Source organism: Salmo trutta, chromosome 5 (genome assembly GCF_901001165.1).
Source record: "Salmo trutta chromosome 5, fSalTru1.1, whole genome shotgun sequence".
Lineage (NCBI taxonomy): Eukaryota > Metazoa > Chordata > Actinopteri > Salmoniformes > Salmonidae > Salmo > Salmo trutta.
In genome coordinates, this window is record NC_042961.1 from 50,084,489 (window position 1) to 50,089,300 (window position 4,812).

Consider the following 4,812-nt stretch of genomic DNA (forward strand, 5'->3'; position numbering starts at 1 on the left):
CCTGACCGCAGCCATGTTGTAATGGTTAGTGAAATAATTGCTGGTACGGAAAGTATAAATGGACAAACCACGTTATCAAAAAACGAATGATCAAATAGTTAAAAAATGTATGTAAACTAGCTAAATAATTGGTATATTTTAGGCCGATATGAATCTTACTGTTAAATAATTCAAAGGTATTGAAACGTTCAAAGAGAAAGACAGTAGGTATATTTGTTCAAGAGGCATAATTTAGTTAGTTTTCTCTCTTCATCTGTCAATTTTTTTGTCAAGACTGTTTTTAATCTGTAACTTTCCTGTGTTGTAGTATGAAGATATTATGATGGAAGTCCTTTATTATTACAAACTACACTAAACAAAAATATAAACGTGACATGCAACAATTTCAAAGATTTTACCACAGAACAATGAGACAGATATTTCACCAGATGTATAACTGTGAAGCATCCAGTTGGCGTTTCCATTCACTACCAAATATGGTAGCGAAAGGTAGCCCAGTGGCCGGTAGTGGAAGAGAAAATGGAAAGAGATGGATTTTGGCCGATATTCTGCACATTTTCTCATCGATAAAACATTTGATCTCAGTAAAATGTTCTGTTTCCAAAACTATAATCTGTTACGAACAGAGTGCACTAAGTTTAGTAGACTTTACCAAAATTTCAGAAAATTACGTTGTTTAGGACTGCAAAGGCGAATTTACCTATTGCGCACTTCACAAAGTGGGCGTTTTCCCTAATGGAAATATGCAAATATGCTCTAGAACGTATCAATAGGATTTCGCTAGCTCAGGCTTGGCTATGCCCACCTCCTTGCCTGTTCTGCCCACTCTGACTCATTTGTTGCCATTGGAAACGACAAGGCTATCTTTGGTTAGTTATACAAATCTTTGATTTTACTGAGTTACAGTTTATATAAGGAAATCAGTCAATTAAAATAAATAAATTAGGCCCTAATATATGGATTTCACATGATTGGGAATTAAAAAAAGTAGGGGAGTGGATCAGAAAACAAGTCAGTATCTGGTGTGACCACCATTTGCCTCATGCAGTGTAACACATCTTCTTTGCATAGAGTTGATCAGGTTGTTGATTGTGGCCTGTGGAATGTTGTCCCACTCATCTTGGCTGTGTGAAGTTGCTGGATATTGGTGGGAACTGCAACACGTTGCCGTGCACGTCGATCCAGAGCATCCCAAGTATCTCTGTGCATTGTAATTGCCATCAATAAAATGTGATTGTGTTCATTGCCCGTAGCTTATGCCTGCCTGCCCATACCATAACCCCACCGCCACCATGGGGCACTCTGTTCACAACGTTGATTTTGTTTTATTCAAAATTTTCAGTGGGTACTGCAGCACCTTCAGCACCCCTACTTCCCGTGGCTATGGACATACTGCCAAATTCTCTAAAGCGATATTGGAGGCGGCTTATGGTAGAGAAATTAACATTACATTATCTGGCAATAACTCTGGTGGACATTCCTGCAGTCAGCATGCCAATTGCACGCTCCCACAAAACTTGAGACATCTGTGGCATTGTGTGGCAAAATGGCACATTTTAGAATGACCTTTTATTTTCCCCATCACAAGGTACACCTGTGTAATGATTTTAATGTTTAATAATCAGCTTCTTGATATGCCACACCTGTCAGGTGGATGGATTATGTTGGCAAAGGAGAAATGCTCACTAATAGGGATGTAAACAAATTTGCACAAAATTTAAGATAAATAAGGTTTTGTGCGTATAGAAGATTTCTGGGATCTTTTATTTCAGTTCATGAAACATGGAACCAACACTTTACATGTTGCGATCATATTTTTTGTTCAGTGTACATTGAAAAATAGCTCTGGTAACTTGTAATTACTATGAACCTGTCAAATGAAGGCCTCGGAGGGATCAAAATAGATTTTAGAATCATTAGGCCTATATTTGTTTAAGTCATTACATCAATCATACATGTCAACCAAGATTCTGATGTCATAACATTTGCAGTGTAGTTTACCATAGACTGGAATATATTTAAACTTCTGAATGCAAAATTCCTTAAGGGAAAGTGGGATACCTATACAGTTGTACAACTGAATGCCTTCAACTGAAATGTGCAATCGACATCCACGTCTTCAGCGCCCGGGGAACAGTGGGTTAACTGCCTTGCTCAGGAGCAGAACGACCTATTTTTACCTTGTCAGCTCTGGGATTCGATCCAGCAACCTTTTGGTTACTGGCCCAACGCTACCTGCCACCCCATTAAGCTATAGACTAGCCTAATTATGGCGCATTCAATGCCGTCTCATAATTTTGCACTTAATCAGGATTTTGTTTTTGCCTACATAAGTCCTGCACTGGCTTTAGTTATTTGTATACTTTTTGGCTTAAGGGAAATTTGAGTGCTGTGTTTCAAGCGCTCATTGACACTGAAAAACATCAACAACGACATCACATCTGGCTGTGCTTCTATTATCAGGTTTCAAGCAAGAGATCTATCAAACACAGACCCAGCTGTAAACAGACCGAAGGAAATCAGAGCTGAAGGAAACAAACCATATGTAAACACAATTAAGGATAGGCAACACTATTAATTGGATAGGCTACATTCAATATCCAGAAAGTAATATATATATTTAGGCTGCAGTCGAACACAGCACAGCAGGTCACAATAAACAATGTCACTGGACATTCACCGTTTCCCAATAATAAATGTACATGAAGATTCACCAATTGCTCCATATTTCACTCACCTTTGACAAATCTTGACCAGACCAACAGAGCAATGTCATGATACTACAAAAGGTGTACTACTCTGAGAGCTGGAGATTCATTTAATTCCTATAAAAAAGGTTGAAAGGTTGAGCTGCGATTATATTAATGAGGTTATATTAATCTGACTTATAAAATACTTAAGGAAACATGTCAATTTTATTTTATTTTAAAAGGGTCTTAACATACATATTCCATCAGTTATATTCAACATTGGTTATGGGGTGTGAATATCATGGTGTGTGCCTACCATGACTGGAATGAGAGCTATGTAACTCTTAGTTTCTGTGCCAGATGGGTGTAAAGGTATTCCTACACTCTTAAAAAAAGGGTTCCAAAAGGGTTCCTTGGCTGTCCCCATAGGAGAACCCTTTATGGTTCCAGGTAGAACCCTCTGGGGAAAGGGTTCAACCTGGAACTAAAGGAGTTCTACCTGGAACCAAAAATGGTTCTTCAAAGGGTTCTCCTATGGGGACAACCGAATAACCCTTTTATGTTCTAGATAACACCTTTTGTCAACGAGTGTTGGAGCCACTACCTCAGAGCAGGTTATGAAATATGAGCTGGAAGTCATCAGGCAATCAGGTGTGGGCATCAGGCACACAAAGCATACGTTTTTAATGCAGAGAACATTCTTGCAGCCGGTCTTGTCTTGCTCCACCTGTTGGCCACAGGTAGGGCAGGCACGAATGGTGGGGCAGTCGGAGACCCCCTGTACCTGGTGCTGAGTGGTGGTCTTGCAGTTCCAGGTCCTCGTTGATGCAGCCACCGTTGTCAGAGCCGGGGGTGGGACCTTTCCACTGCTTCGCATGGAGATTCATTAATATATAGAGATTAATATTCGGTATGGCTACTGATATAGACTAAGCCTACATAGCTAAAACCATGTCTGAACAATGAAAGACCACTGAATAAAACTAAGCTGAATGTAATGAATCCAAGCTTACCTATTTTATTGCAGACTCTCTCTGTCTGCTCTCATGTCCTTTAGCAGTGTTTGGAGATACGCTTTTTTCTCTCACTTCACTTCATTCTTTTCCACCTCTATTCTCTTTGTTACAGACTGAAACTAGTTGGCTAATGTAGCTGTTAATGGCCATTGTTGATGTCACTTTCCAAGAGATCTAACGTTCAGTTGGCAGTTAGTTTTGAGTGACTTTGTGTCCCCAATGGGACGTAACAGACTCAGTCATATGTTGGATTCCTCTTCTATAATTGACAATTTTTCTTCTATACTTTTTATTTTTCTCTTCTACATTGTTGAATTCCTATTCTATACTCTCCAATTCCTCTTCTATACTCTCCAATTCCTCTTCTATACTCTCCAATTTCTCTCCTATTGTCATCGATTCCTCTTCCAATGTTGTCTACCCATGTCTTCAATTCCTCATATATTCTCTTCCATTCCATTTGGATTATTTTCTTCAATTCTTCTTTTATTCTCTTCCATTCCTCTTTCATTATCCTCAATTCCTCCTCTATTCTCTTCCATTCCTCTTCCATACACTTCAATTCCTCTTCTTTTTTGTTTAATTCCCCTTCTATTGGTTCATCTGGAGCACATGCTTAGAATTCCAGGGGGGAATGGATTCATACATTTGACTGTAATTGGTCAGAAAGAGTAATAAATGAAGGAAGCATATTTCAGTTTAGCCAAGGAGAATAAATATTTAGGGCCACAAATCTACATGGATCAAACAGGAGCTGTTGATGCCAGGATAACTGAAAACATCAATACCAGGATCCTTTAAGATAAGTGATGTTACCGTAAGGGCTGACTGTATGGCAGTTATTTGTAAAAGTCTAAAATAGTTAACTTACATTTATTGTACATAAGCAGATATGCTCTCTGGGATCTAGTGGAAATTGAAAAAATAATATTAGAATTGTAATTTTACTAAAAAGAGGGGCATGAGAGTTTGACATGCCGTTCTCTGGAAATGTGGCAGGTTTGCAAAGGAAACACACCCACACACAACCTGAAGATATGGAAAAACACTGACATTTTACCTTTCATTACTCATGAGACTGATTGATTGTGGGTTGGGCTGTAAAA

At 38.8% G+C, this 4,812-nt stretch overlaps 1 long non-coding RNA gene across 1 annotated transcript; it reads right to left on the minus strand.

Annotated features, from left to right (window-relative positions):
* Positions 1–4,040: 4,040 nt before the first annotated feature.
* Positions 4,041–4,812, minus strand: LOC115193424 (uncharacterized). Its single transcript, XR_003878174.1, has 3 exons — positions 4,767–4,812; positions 4,578–4,612; positions 4,041–4,358 (listed from the first exon to the last, which is right to left on the minus strand). It is a non-coding gene; the product is annotated as an uncharacterized LOC115193424 (long non-coding RNA).